At 39.4% G+C, this 15678-nt stretch overlaps 1 long non-coding RNA gene across 1 annotated transcript in view; it reads right to left on the bottom strand.

The window, feature by feature from the left end:
• Positions 1-3831: 3831 nt before the first annotated feature.
• Positions 3832-15678, bottom strand: part of LOC131482674 (uncharacterized) — a 37583-nt gene continuing 25736 nt past the window's right edge. Inside the window, exon 3 of the long non-coding RNA XR_009247225.1 lies at positions 3832-4399. This is a non-coding gene — a long non-coding RNA (uncharacterized LOC131482674). The remainder of the gene's footprint in view (positions 4400-15678) is intronic.

Below are 15678 nucleotides of genomic sequence, written 5' to 3'. Positions count from 1 at the left end.
GGGGGAGGGCATGGGGAGGGGTTGGGGGAATCCCAGAGCCTGTGAAACTGTGTCATAAAACAAAATTTTAAAATAATAATAAATGAATAAATAAATAAATAACAAAGACGACAGATTCTGCCTCAAGATGATAATGCTCTAACAGGAAAGTGGTGTTGAAAGAAAAATGTACACACAAATAGTTTTAGCTCCTGCCTAATTCTCAAACTGTTAGAGATTGAAAATGACGTGGCTCCCCAATCCCATGATGGTGTTTAAACTCTAAGGTCTTAATACTGAGGGGCGATGATGAGGAGTGCACACGTGGTCTACTTAAGGCATGTGGAGTCTTCCGGTCAGTGGGGATACCCACGGGAGGTAGTTCTTGCAAGAAGGCTGCCCATTTTAGCTGAGTTCAGTTCTATCTTGCTTCATTCTGTTACCTGGCCCTCCAGGGGATTATCCCTCTACACCTGCTTGGTCACGGCAAGGTCCTGCCAGATTCCAGACCAACAGGACTGCTGGATCCTGAACTGTGAAACTCCACAGAGAAAGAGAACATAAACCTCCTTCGCAAGGGGCTCACTCAGGTGTTTTAGCCAAAGTAGCAAAAATCTGGCTAATGCATGGGATTACTACAAAATGAGCCAGTGAACAGCCACTAATGATAGAAAGAGATATTTTCTTTTAAAAAGCGCAAGGAAGTGTCTGTCATGCTTTCGTGTTTCCCAAATTCTCTCTTTGAAAATACGTACTGATCATGGAAAATACAAAAAGAGTATAACAGCACAGCCGTGAGAGGTAACAAAGTTTATAGAAAACATCAATTTCATTATAACTAAATCAGGGTAATTTAGTAAATGTTCAATTTATAAACCATTTGTTAGAAGAGTAATAAGTGCATTTCTGCTCCATTATGTCTGATTAAACACAGAGACTTACTTCCTAAAATCTCACTAAGACGACAGAAAAATGTAAGACTGGGGTTATGTAGCAAGGAACATTTCACATCAAAATCAAATAGAATTTTGAGCTATTGTTATTCTTTTTCAATTGATACTGCTATTTGAAAGTTCCTGGCTGCTTCTAATTTACCAGCACAACCTATCATCTTAAATCAGGAAAAGCACACACCTAACTATAAGAAATGTTTTATTTTCTGACAAAATTGCAAATCCTCTTCAAGATCAGATTTTTCCCCTTTATTTGGGACAAAAGGTAGGTACAAAATTTCAAGGTATCAAAATATAGAGAAGAAAATCCAGCATAATTTTCTCTATGAATTTATTTCTTACCCAAGACAGTGCTGTGTAAGAATCAGAATTCCTTTTTCACCTACTTCTAATTTTCTTCCAAGTGTTGAGTTCTCAGCCAGAGCATGCAAGACCCTGGTTCCTGAGGGGAACACAGAGAGGAGGGCCATGATCTCAGCTGGGTTCCATGGTCAAGCTCAGTGGCTGCTTAAAATGCAGAAAACACATCCAGAAATGAGCTGTCTTTCAGAACAGATATTTATAATGCTGGTGACAATTTAATTCCAACCTGCTTAGATCCTTTCAGGCAAATTCAATGGTCTTGGTTCAGTTAGAACATTGAAGTGGAAGATCATCTCAGCTCTCAGAAATGCAACAGCAGGAATCACTTCTCAAAGAAACATAACAAACTACCTAATCACATTTCCTTGTTGTACTATGTACAGCCACCCTTTCCCTGCAAAGACCTATAGCCTTTTTTGTCCTTGTTAGAACTAACGCTGAACTCTAATGATCACTCAAAAAGCACTGAGGAGTTGGATATCTTGGGTATTCTATAGTAGCAGCAAAAGAACCAACCAAGACAGGTATATCACAAGCTCAACCTAGCAGAAAAGAATGTCGGCTGGTCTAATCCAATTGCTTCTCATTTAAAAGATAGCACTATATATCATCTTATTAAGAAACCAGAGATCTCCTGTGGGTCTCCCATAGTGTCATAGTTCATGATAAACACTATACTTGCTCACTCAAGAGCTCTGTGGAGAAGAACCCGTTCTTTACTCTTTCCAGCTGCCAGGATCAGACCACACAGCATTGCCAATCTGTGAGCGCACTGCCTGGTAACCAGCCAGCCAGCCTTCGATGACTCTTCACATTCCAGTCATCTCCCACACTGTTGCCAGTATTTTACCTCCAAAAAGGCAACTCTAAGAATTATCACTCTCCCATGTAGATTCTCAGTGACCTCCATTATTACCTTTATGAGCCTGAAGCTCTTAGCATGGCACTTCGGCTTTTGTCTGTCCTAAGTTCTGTTTCCATATAAACTTTCTGGACTCCCTACTCCCCAAAAGCCCAGAAACAACTAATAGTTCTTCATCAAACTTCCCTCCTATCCCGAAATCACTCCCTTTGCGTGGCTTTGCCCGTTTTATGTATAGATGCAATGCAAATGACTGATGCCTTCCTTCTCCAAATGTGCATTCTCTTAGCACTGGTTTTACAGCTTGTGTGGCTGCTGGCAGCTTGCAGAGCCCTATCTCAGGGCTGGGACCTTTCCTGGTTAGCATCCATAACAGCTCAAGGAGTCTTTGGATTTCAGAGATCCTCAGTAAGGAGGAGTTTTGGTTAAACATCACCAGGTGAGATGCCCTAAGTGAACAGAACACTTTGAATTTATGGTGGAATAACTAAGCATTTAACTTTCTGACAAAAGATAAAGCATAGCAATAAAACCAGGTTAGTAGGTTTCAAAAAAAATAAGAAAAAAAACCTGTGCCTGCTGTTTGAGGACAATTTTTCTCCAGAATCTTTATTAACAGCAGCAGCATAGCTGGAATTCACTGCTATTTCATTCTTTCACGGTGCCTACCCACCAAGACATGAGTATGTTTTTATTAGACATATCAGATAGACCAAGAATATTCCAAGCTGTCTGTCAAAGAAAGATGTCAGAATTCATTACAAGAAAGCAAAGCATTACCTCCAGAGGCACCTCAAACGACGACAATGTTAAAATCAGCATTGAAGACTGCACATGATAGCAACATTTTATCTAACAGTTGACAATCTCTGCTTAAAAAGTGAATCATATCAACAAAACCATAAGCAAAGGTAATGATAAAGTAAATGAATCGAAACATGCTTCTGTGTGTTCAAATTAAAAAAAATTTGAATAACTCACCAACACATTTTACAGGTTATTCCTCATTAATTGAGATGCTATGCAAAAATGGAATGATCACCAACACCCACCTTTCAAACTAAACATCCCAAAACCTAAAAGGTGACAAGAAAAGGGAAAGTGGCACCACAGAGCAGCAATCGGTACATGAACGTGGGAAGGAGGCAAGGAAACCAATTTGGCAACATAAAACTATCAAAAACTAATCTTGGAGGTGGGAAGAGATTGTACCATGAATACAATTTTACAGATAATAGGAATAAGACTTACTGTTCATTGCAGAGTAGGGAATATATTGCATGTTTCAACCTAACAAGCAGCAAGGATTTAAAGTTCTCAAAACAAATAATAAACTCTTGAGCTGATGGGTGTGTGATGATTACTCTATTTTGATCAATACACTTTGCTTACATACATTGAAACCCTATAAATACAATTATTGTGATGTTGTAAAATTTAATTTAAAACCTAATTTGCCAGTGATATGATGATGCTTTAAGTGATTTTACTGGCAAAAATGTGCTGTTTCTGTTTACCATAACATAGTTATCCACAGCTCACAAAATCTTGCTACTGATCATATCATTTGCCCATCAATACTTATAAATGTGCATATGCAAATAAAGAAGATTCAACTTGGAATATTGATTGCTCTTTTCTCATGCACTCTTTCTTTGTTCCTTAAGGAACGATATTGTTATAATCAGATGGTCAGGATGCCTTTGCCACATTTGGACAGATAAGCTTTATCTCACTGAAGCTTTACAGTGACCCCACAGTCAAGAGACAGGATCACAGGTGCAAAAGGGTGGGATGACATAAACTGGGGGCTCCATCATTCACAAGTTTTGCAACTGAGCAAGTGTCTTAATCTCTCTCACCATCTGCTACTTTTAAAGTCAGCTCCAGGAAAAAGGCTCGTTAAAATTTTAATGCTGTTCTTGACTTTGAAACGCATTAGGTGAAAGGCAATTTGTATTATCACTGCACACATGAATTGAGACAAGGCAGGAAAGAAGAGATGATATATGAGGCATACAGGGTACCTGGTAGGACGTCACAGCAAAGGGGCAATGGTGAACAGAACAGTTCCCCACAGATAGCCTGCCAAGAAGTTACATTTGGTGGGGCCTCAGAAACAGAAAACCTGGTCAGAGACAAGGAGCAGGCATCTAGCAGGTGGGACAAAGGCTGAGGGCCTGACGCCTGGGCAGCAAACCCACCAGGGTCAGAAGGAGGCTCTCACGGAAGATTTCAGAACCTGTAACAGAAATAAAAGACAGATACACGCCAAAGAAAGGAGTTTGGATAGATACATCTACTGAAAAATGACGCAAAGATCTCCAAACCCAAAATTTTTATAAAAATGTATTTATGCACATGGCTGAGTCAATTAAAACATTTTATAAAAAATTATTTCATGAGACTTCTCATATTGGATTGGTATGAAAAGTCAGAACTGTAGGACCAGATGATGGCTCAGCACATTAAGCTGCCATCTGCAAGGCCATCACCCTAAATGAGCAAAGGTTCTAACACCAGCTATTCCAGTTCTGATCCAGCTCTCTGCTAATGGCCTAGCAAAGCAGCACAATGTTGTCCAAGTTCTTGCACCCCTACATTTAATTGGGAGAGACAAAAGAAAGTTATGGCTCCTGGCTTTAGCATGGCCCAGTCCCAGACTGACGGCCATTTGGGGAGTGAACAGCAGATAGAATATCTCTCTCTTTTCTCTCTGTCATTTTGTCTCTAACTTTGCCTCTCAAATAAATAAAACATTTAAAAAGTATAGGATAAAGCTTAGTCTTCCTGCATTTTATAATGGATATTACAATAACTATCAATATAGTTCAAAAAGCTTAGCACATAGGGTTCAACACTTGATTCACAAATTTTTTTAAAAAGATTTATTTTTATTGCAAAATCAGATATACAGAGAGGAGAGACAAAGAGGAAAATCTTCCATATGATGATTCACTCCCCAAGTGACTGCAATGGCCGGTGCTATACCAATCTGAAGCCAAAATCCCAGAGCCTCTTCCAGGTCTCCCATGCAGGTGCAGGGTCCCAAGGCTTTGGGCCATCCTTGACTGCCTTCCCAGGCCACAAGCAGGGAGCTGGACGGGAAGTGGAGCTGCCGGGACTAGAACCAGCACTCATATGAGATCCCAGAGTGTTCAAGGCAAGGACTTAGCTGCTAGGCCACCACACCAGGCCCATGATTCATAAAGTTTAAGAAAACAATCTGACTAAAACAAAAAATAATGGCATGTATAATATTTCATCTTTTACTTCCCAAATTTCATGTTGATCAATAGGTTCCACTTTCCCTGCTCCAGCGGACAATAAAGAAAAATCAAATGATTAAAATTCTTCTGCTCTCTCTTCTTCTACTGGGTATGCTAATGAGCAAAGAAATAGCAAAAAAGCAGAAATGATAGGGCAGAGGTGAAATCACTACATGGAAAAAAGCAAGTCACAAAAATGAATAATCACTCCCTAAGTAATGTGAGTTGATTGTGAGATATTATAGATCATGACTCTCTCAAAAACATTTCCACAATGAAAATCCTTTGCAAACAGCTGCCAAAGGCGTGGTCCTACAGAGCTCACATCCTAATTGCCTCTGATCATCAGTGCTACTTCCAGAACAAATACATGTACAACACAGGGCAGACATTTCTCTTAACACTTAAGACTGGGGCATGACAGCCCATCCAGTGTCAAGCACTAATGGGATACAATAAGGACAAAATGTATAATTGCTTAGGCACAATGGGCATCCTCCCTGGCTGACGGCCTGATTCCACCACCAGCTAGCTTTGACCTTAAACAAACTGTGCCGAGCTTACTGTCTGTAAGAGGTTGAATTGTAGCCTCCTATAAAGTGCACATATAACAGCATTTACCATTTCAGTTAGGATGCCACTTTGGACACCTGCACCCCCTACCAAACAGCATGAGTTCAAATCCTGGTTCTTGTGATTCTCTTTTCCTGCCAATGCACAATCTGGGTCCTTGCCACCCACCCAGGAAATCCAACTTGAGATCCTGGTTCCAGAATTCAACCTGGCCCTGCCTTTGTGTGTTTGAGAGCATTTGTAGAGTGAACCTGAACAAGAGAGATTTGCCTCTCTCCCCACTCTCCAACTGTCAAATGAATAAATAGAAAGTTAAAAAGGATAAAGTTCACCCTTGTTAAACATGGGAAGACAGCAACACGAAAAAAAGTAAGTGGTAGCTATTATAATTTGTTGTGTAAACAAGTAATGAAAGATTGACAGAATGAGATGCAATACTTAAAATACCATACAGTAGTACCGGAGCCGGAGAGGCTTCCAAGCAGATGCAGTAGTTGGCCTGCAGGTATGTCGTGAAGCAAAGCACTAGTGCAGGCAGGAAAACCAGAACAAATCAGAGCAAGGGACATGGGTGCCTGGTCACCACTGGGGTGTGTAGGACATCCATCTCCTAGGAGTGCTATCAAGTCCTTCTAGAACCTGGAGGTTAGGATGCAGATGAGCAAGTACCTTAATTTCTTTGACTGCTAATACCTAAACATTTTGAAGCTGTTTAAACTACAAAAAAAAAAAAAAACTTAACAATACTTCTAAAGAAAAATTTTACAATGCTAAAAAGGTCACTGTAGATAAAGGTGAGGTAACTCTAGCTATAGCTCCCAGACTTCGCAAATAACCATGTTCTGGGAGAGTCTACCACTGCCAGCTACTTAAATCATGTAATGAAGCAGGTACTAAGTACCAAGAACTTCATTTGCATCACTACTAATCTTTAAACCAACTTTGTAAAATAACCATTTGGCATTGTACATTGAACAAACTATCTGTCAACAAGTTAAGCAAGTATATCTAGTAAGAGTAGATCTGCGTCTAGAAGCCTACAATGCCATGCCTTTTCTTGGGTCTGCTTGATGCTTTTCATATAAGACAATCATCCAATCAACGAGGACACAGACAAGGCACCAGAGATGTAGATGAAGAGGTCTAAGACTTTGGTTTCCCAACATGTTGAGGTCTAAGACTTTGAAAATGTTTTGACATGAGCATTTTGCTCAAATTATCTAGCATGAAAGTTTAGCGTCTGAGTGAAAGCGTTTAATGAGAAAGATAATAGAGTTAATCTGAAGACATAGTAGGCTTGAAGTGCCCGTGGGACATCTACTTGGAATGCTTAAGATGTCATGTGTAAGTAAAGCCTGGAGCTAAGCAAACAGGTTATCCTGTAGAAGCTCCAAGATGTTAAGCATCGGGTGATAACTGAAAATTAGAAAAAGAAAATTTGCAGAAGGAAAATATATAAAAAAGAGTAGAATAAAGAGAAAGAAGAGACTTGTGGGAAAAAAGTGAAATAATTTTCTAATCCTTTAAAAATCTGAAATTTTAATCCTTGAAATAATTTTTCCAGTTTGTGTCCAACTAGTGAATTGTCACAATACAATAATGACACGTCTCAGTTCTTGACTGTATTCCTAGCCATCAAACGCATAAAACCATGCAAAGTATTGTTTTTCAAACCTATCAAGCACTCACAACCTTCAGAATCTCTCTACATGCAAAGAGAGAACCCCAAAATCATCCCTAGAGAACGAAATTCTTAGACACAAAGAAGCTCTGCAGAACCCCTGATGGCACACTGACTCCACCCTCTGCAGAACCCCTGATGGCACAGTGACTCCACCCTCTTGATTTACACCCCCCAGCTTTGCTCAGGGTAGACTGCTAACACACGTTCTCCTTGGGACTGTAATGAAAGCAAACCAGTTCACTGTCTTAACAGCTGTAAAATTATAATTGCTAATTAATCACTGCTGAGTTGGGCTTGGCTTGGATTTTTTGGCAAGTGTTTTTATTTCATTAACAACATACTGAATTTCCTGTTCTCCCCTGAATTTCCCCTGCCAAACTTCTCATTCTATAATGACAATATGCAAAATATCACTTTTCTAAAATGATGGCTGCAGTGTAATGTAAATATGATTATAGATTGTCTTCATTTAACATAATGTTATCATTAAGTATCATAAAAATGTAAGACTAAATAACAAGTGTAATTCTTATGAAAAGCATTTTTCAAGCATAAATTTCCATTTCAATGGCAAATCAACTTCACTAATACATAATATGTAAATTATGTAACCTTTCACATTTATGTTTAAAACATACCAGATTTTGCTATATACACATATTATGCTGCTACCTGTTTCCTTGGTAATTATGTTCTTACACATGAGAAGGAGAAAAAAATCCTAATTTCCAACAGAGAAAAACTAAAATGATGGCTTTAATATATTCTGGCACCTGCTGAGAAATACTATGTGATGCATATTAATTTAATTAAAATAAAAACCTGCTTTAGTTGGATTGAAGCATAAAAACTTAATGATAACCTTTCTTGACCACATCATTTTGACTCACAATTTTCTAACTTTAAAATGAATAATTTCTCAAAATAACTTCAGATCATTACTGGTTCTAACATTTGACTATGAAGCGTCAGTACCATGGTGTAGTAAGAGGGAAACTTGAGATGGAATTTGCAGGTGCACCCTAATCAGGTGAGCACCCAGTGAAACAGCAGTGGACACTATGCACAAACCACTCAGTGCCAACTTCACAGCCAGCTCCTTCCACAGGATCTGTGCTTCCAACCTCCACGGACATGGATGTTCTACAGCTGAAATGCTCGTGCACCTTAATTTTTAGTGGTGTAATTTCTACATAAGGTGACAAGCCTGGCTCCAAAGCAAGCATTTGTCAACCCAGGAGCAGCTTAAGGCACATCTTTGCAATTAGTAAAGATAAAGCACCGTTCTTATTGCTCTCATGCCATCCAAGACAACTGAAATAACCGATACGGTGTTCTTTCCATCACTCACACTTTGGAATTTTACCATTCGAAGATTAGAGCTACCACTGTGGTTTGCAGTTTGGTTGTATTTCCCCTGAGGACACAGGAATCCCACTGACAGGTTTGTTCTCAGTTGAAGCTCTTGGGAGATAATCCTGTGTATGATTTCAGAGACAGAAGTTGAACAAACCGTGGGGGCGGGGGGAGGGTTTGGGGAGGGGCGGGGGGAATTCCAGTGCAAAAAAAAAAAGGTGTGTCACATAATGCAATGAAATTAATAAAAAAAAAGGAAAAAAAAAGTTGAACAAAAATTAGTGGTTTATTGAGATTTTTTTACCCAGTTTCTATTACTAGAAAACTTGAGTTAGCCACTGCCTGCACACTCTTGTATTAAAGTTTTAATATTAGAAGTTTTGCATATGACTTTGCCCTATGCCCACATGACTTTGTCTTATGCCAGAAAAGGCCACATGGAAAAAGCACACTCCAAGGTGTGCACAGTACATAATTAACTGCATCTCTCTGAAAATCTTTTTTTACACAAGCCAGAAACTCTGTCTCCCAAAGACACACACTTACTTACAACGAACAATACATGGTGAGGAATGGGTCCCTGAAGCTCAGGGCATCGCAAGGACTAGGCCTGGGCACACCTCACTGCAGTGTTGTGCAGAAACCCCTGGACCAAATAGGTACAGAATAATTACACATGCCTCCACAAAAACAAACAACATTGCTAATGCTGCCTCAGCCACACTCCCACGACCAGGAGCAGGAGCAGAAACAGACCAGGTATAAAGTGACTGCCTCCAAGCCTTCCTGCTCAGAACCTGATCACAATTTTTAAGATCTGCTGAGATGGTCTCCCCTTTGATGCGTTCTAGAAAGACACAGAGGATATGATAACCTTGTGGGAAGGTGAGTAACTTTATTTTATAGATTAAATTATTTCACCAACTTATTAAATGCTGAATACATTTACTTCATATTTATTAAAGTCTTTCAAACTACATACTTTGTGGACTACTAGTAGATCAAATCAAGCTGGATGTTATTATTTATCATTGCCTCAACTATCTGAAGGCTTTCTCGGGCAATACTTAAAAATTTTGGCAATGAGACAGCTCTGTATTGGTCACCTGAGGGTATTTCTAAGTATCTACATAGAACACAGCATACCTATGTTTCACTGAAGTCTTGAACAGTCATCCAGGAGTCAAAAAAATGACACATACTGAAAGCACACATCTACCATAGCCTCATACATGTTCTATGCAACAATAGTACCACTGTTTATGAATACTTTTTAAATACAAAAAGTAATATATATGAGAAAAGCAGTGAGATTTTACTTTCTAATAAAGGTCAAATTGTATTTTACAGAAAATGCTTACTATACTTTTTAAAAAGTAAATTCTCTGAAGTTTCTCACAGTGCAAGTAACATTTCCAAAATTTCTTTAAAAATGTATACTAGGCATTTTGTTTAATTCTTTGATTTTTCCCTTTTTTTCTCAATAAAAATGTTTATTATCATAAAGAGAATAGATCTCATGTACTCACAGCTGCAAAGAAGACAATCACACCTCCCTTCTTTCTTTCTTTAACTTTTGCAGTAACATGCATTCAGTTTACTTCATAATCACAAACTTAATGCACCACTAACCAAAATGTTCAACAAGCAAACAGAAGAAAGACAACTGCTTCACAGGAATATATTCAAAGATCACAAACAATAATCCAATCACAAATATGTTATATTTTTATAGATTATTACACTGTTTCTATTCTCTATTAAGTACCACCACAGAAAACTGTGGTATTTGTCTTTTGAGGACTGGCTTCTTTCACAAACCTAATAGTTCCCAATTTCGCCCATTTTGTTGCATAGGACAACATTCCATTCTTTCAATGGCTGAGTAGTATTCCACCATGTAAATATACCACATTTTGGGCCCCGCGGCGTGGCCTAGCAGCTAAGTCCTCGCCTTGAACACCCCGGATCCCATACGGGCGCTGGTTCTAATCCTGGCAGCTCCACTTCCCATCCAGCTCCCTGCTTGTGGCCTGGGAAAGCAGTCAAGGATGGCCCAAAGCTTTGGGACCCTGAACCCGCATGGGAGACCTGGAAGAGGTTCCTGGTTCCTGGCTTTGGGTCAGCACAGCACCGGCCATTGCAGTCACTTGGGGAGTGAGCCATCGGACGGAAGATCTTCCTCTCTGTCTCTCCTCCTCTCTGTATATCTGACTTTCTAATGAAAATAAATAAATCTTATTTTTTGTTTTGTTTTTTTGTTTTTTTTATTATTGATTACATTGCGTCATGTGACACAGTTTTATAGGCACTGGGATTCCCCTCCCCTCCCCCAAACCCCTCCATGGTGGATTCCTCCACCTTGTTGCATTACCACAGTTCAAATTCAGTTGAGATTCTTTCATTGCAAGCATCCACCAAGCATAAAGTCCAGCATCCTATTGTCCAGACAACATCAATGGTCTCTTGGGGAGGCCATCTCTGGTCTGAAGGCAGAGCCAACTATGTCAGCCAATGGCTATTGAATGGGTTTCCTCATCCTTGGATCAGTGAGATTGACAACATTTCAGAACTGTCTAAACCACTAGGGCAGAACCCTGAGAGCGTGCACATTGGGACCATGAGTTGATATCAGGTGGTCATTCCCCATCCCTGGGTACTGGGGTGGTTGGGAGGCTGGGTATGGCTTCTCACCTTATCCCCTCCAACCCAGAAATACCCCAGAAGCAGGAAGAAACAGAAAATTTGCAAACAATAATCATACCCATTTACCCTAACTCTCAATCCTTCCCATCCTGATCAACTATGTAAACATCATCAAAAACAAAAACAAAAAATTTTAAAATTTAAAAAGAACAAAAAAAAGCATTGTTTGTGCTCTTTTAATACTGCATATGTTGATATCTGAGGGCAAAATTATTGAAACACTAGCCGATAGTTCATCAAATACCAATATCATAAAAGGAAGTTTGATTACTTATTAGGAAGAGACATTCTAAATATCCAAGCGTGAACATACTTCCTGATTTTAACTGGTATTGTTTGATAGAAACTTGAAGGTGCCAATAATAGTTTTTCCTTTTAAACATCTCGACATACGTCAATCACTTTCAGCTCTAATTACAACGATTCAAGTGAGCACAATTAGTCCAACCATTCTATCCTTTACCAAAAAAAAAAAAATTAAAACAAGAAACTCTAATCATTCAAATAAACAGAGGTTGGAGCTACATAAGTACGTGTGGCAGGTGTGTGGCATGGTGGTTAAAATGCCACTTTGGATGCCTGCATCCTATTTTGGGCCGCCTAGGTTTGGGTCATGGGACCATTCCCAGATCCATCTTCTTGTGTGATCACTCTGGGAGACAACAGGCCACGATTCAGGAACGAGGTTCTCCACATGGGAGATGCAACGTGAGCTTCTGGATTCTGGCATTAACTTCACACATCTAGACTACTGAGGATATGTGGGGAATAAGTTTACATGTGAGATATCTCTCTCTCTCTCTGTCTCTGTCTCTCTCTCTTTGTCTCTCTCTCTCTGTCTCTGTCTCTCTCTTTCTCCAAGCTAAAAAAAAAATAGTAATATTTTCAAATGTACAAACAAAAACACAGAGAAAACTACGAAACTTAAAAACCATCAAACACTTGAAGTAAGAAAGTCAGATTTGAACAATGAAATCACTCATAAAAATCGGCATGTTTTGCAAAGGACAGATTTAAAAACAGATCCAATGCCCTCACTGAGCTTTGGGAGAAGACAGAAAATCAATTGGTAATTATAAAATTAATGTAGATCTCTTTTTTAACAGGATGATTATTTTGTAATAGGACGGGGAAAATCACAATATAGAGCTCACAAACTTTTAATTTCTTTATTCCAAAGCACAGACATAGAGAAAATGAGACCAGTAAAGAACTCTTAGGCCCCAGGTACAAAGGACACAGCCCCCAGATGTGGGGCTTAATGCCAGCTCTGCCATTCACTAGTGGCTTCGTTATTGCTTTGCTCAAAACCAGTTTGTTTCCTCATTTAAGAGCTGGGAATAATCTCCACCTAAAAAGTACATGATAAATAGTCAACAAAATAACACTGAAATGCTGCTGAACTCAAGAGTCACAAAACTTTGAGCCACATTCTCTTCTGAATCCTACAGCCCCAAATTTGTCAAAAACAGAAGTTTGATTTTTATTTGTTGACACTATCATCCTTTCTAGAAACTTTTGGATAGAATACGAAGACACTATGGATTGATAAGGCATGAAACAACCCCCAATTGAGTAGGTCTGTATTATGTTTAACTTACAATGAATGAGAAATCTCTTTTTGGGCACCAATCCAGTCGCTTATTTTCCACAGTATCTTCCAAGAGGCATTTGCAGAGAAGGGGTGTTGTGAGTCTCAGCAGCACTTAGGAGAAATAAGCAAATCCCTTCCCAGGGTGCCACTCTGCTAAAAGCCTGCCATATGTCCGCCAGGCACTGAAGCATTAACAGCACATTTCACTTTGTATCCCCACTTGACAAGCACAACTTACAAGGATGAGCTTCCACTAGGAATGCCTGTCTAAGTCCCATTACTGCTAATTACGTTCACACAGCAGGAAGACTACATCTCTCTAGAATGTGCCTTACTTGGAGAAAGAGTCAGTGAGCTTGCAAGTCATAGCTGATTTCTTACATTTCCCAGCACTTAACTGTTAATCATTTGTGGCCTTACACTTTATATTATCTCTCAAACTATAGACTCCTTTTTTTTTGTCTATTGCTTGACAAGTCATAATAGCAATTTGTCTTCACAAAGAACCCTAGCCACATGATTTTTCTGAATTACAGAGTATAAAAATTGTCTGAAAACTAAGGGGTACCTGCCTGTTAAAGGAGGGAAAAACATGGAGGTGAGAGAGGGAACCTTTTTATTTGAATTCTGCTATAACTACAGGGTGTCATTTTTGAAAGGAGATAAAAATTTCTCAGCCAGTTTTTCAGGTGATTTTTCTCCTTTACTCTTTCTGATCATACAAGATATGTTCACAAAATGCTCTGGGCATAACAGCAAAAGACATGTCATTACAGGACACATTGCACAAACTTATTGCTCAGGGTAATTTCCCCCCCCAATGTTTATGGCACAAACAAAAGGTAAAATCTAACATCTTATCATTCTTCCACTTTAGATTATGTATTTTAGTGTGTTTTAGATTATAGGACACCAGAGAGAAAGTACAGTTTGACAAGACAGGAAAACATAATGTTTTCAAAGATAAAGAGCCTCACAGCATCGCTAAAATCAACCAGATTGGACATATTCTCTTATCAAGATCTGTGTTGTTAGAGAAACCCATTTCTTATAAACTATCCAACTTCCTACACTACAGTGCAGAGAGAAAAGGCAAACTCCAGTGCTTGGAATGGCTTGTGCTCACCTTCCGGATCCCTTGCTAACTGAATAGATCATTTCAGTTTTACCATGATCTCAATCCAACAGCCATTCCCTATTCAATGCTTCTATGATTTTTGAGAAAGAATCTTTCAGCAAATTTCCAGTCTAAGGAAACTTAGAAGTTTCCTAAATTGGACCTGGCATGATAACCTAGTAGCTAAAGTCCTTGCCTTGCATCTGCCAGAATCCCACATGGGCGCCAGTTCATGTCCTAGCTGTTCCACTTTCCATTCAGCTCCCTGCTTGTGTGGCCTGGGAAAGCAGTGGAGGAGCCCAAAGCCTTGGGACCCTGCACCTCCATGGGAAACCTGGAAGAAGCTCCTGGCTCCTGGCTTTGGATCAGCTCAGCTCCAGCCATTGAGACCACTTGGGGAGTGAACCAGGGATAGAAGATCTTTCTGCCTCTCCTTCTCTCTGTGAATTTTCCTTTGCAATTGGAAAAAAATAAAAAATTTTAAAAGAAGTTTTCTAAGTTGAGCATCTATTTTTAATGTTGTCACCAGGAGAGTTTGAAGTATCATTAGGGAAGGCAAACTCTACATCTACCATATGTTTGCTTTAATTTTTTTTTAAAGTGGACAGCGATAATCACGCTGAATTCATAGAAGGAATAAAGTGTCTTGGAAAAGAAAGCAAGATGCAGGGTAAGGGTCACGTGCAGGAGGAATCAGATAAAGTCTGCATGTCAATTGTGCCATTTCCAAATGGACAAAGAGCAAAGACAACAGCACAGCCTTAGTCTTACTTAGATGGCTGTCTTTCTGCTGCCAGTCATGAAAGTGTGGCTGTCTCAATTTAAAAACAAAGCAGATGTACTGGAGTTAAAACTGAACTTGTAGTAGCTCTACTTTTTCATGGAGAAGATTCCAAGGGTATCATCCTAAGAGTACGAAAATGAAACTCATTCCCCAAGTGAACTCCCAAAGCTGCTTCTATACCTACAGTCTTTTAATTTTCTGGGGGACAGAAAGAGAGAAATCCTGAAAACGAGAACACACACACCTCACCACAGCTTCCAACCATTTACTTCCCCTAGCGTCAAAAGATCAGAGTCAGGTGTATTTTTTTAATGCAGCAGCAGAATCAGACCTAGAACACCACCTAGCAAATATGCTTCCTTCCATAGAGCCATTTCCACAACTCGAAATAAAATGTAGGTGCTGAGTAGGTGAACATACTGATTTAATTCACAGCAC

Source organism: Ochotona princeps, chromosome 19 (genome assembly GCF_030435755.1).
Source record: "Ochotona princeps isolate mOchPri1 chromosome 19, mOchPri1.hap1, whole genome shotgun sequence".
Classification (NCBI taxonomy): Eukaryota; Metazoa; Chordata; class Mammalia; order Lagomorpha; family Ochotonidae; genus Ochotona; species Ochotona princeps.
Note: the sequence above shows the minus strand (reverse complement) of the source record. Positions and strands in the feature narration are given on the sequence as shown.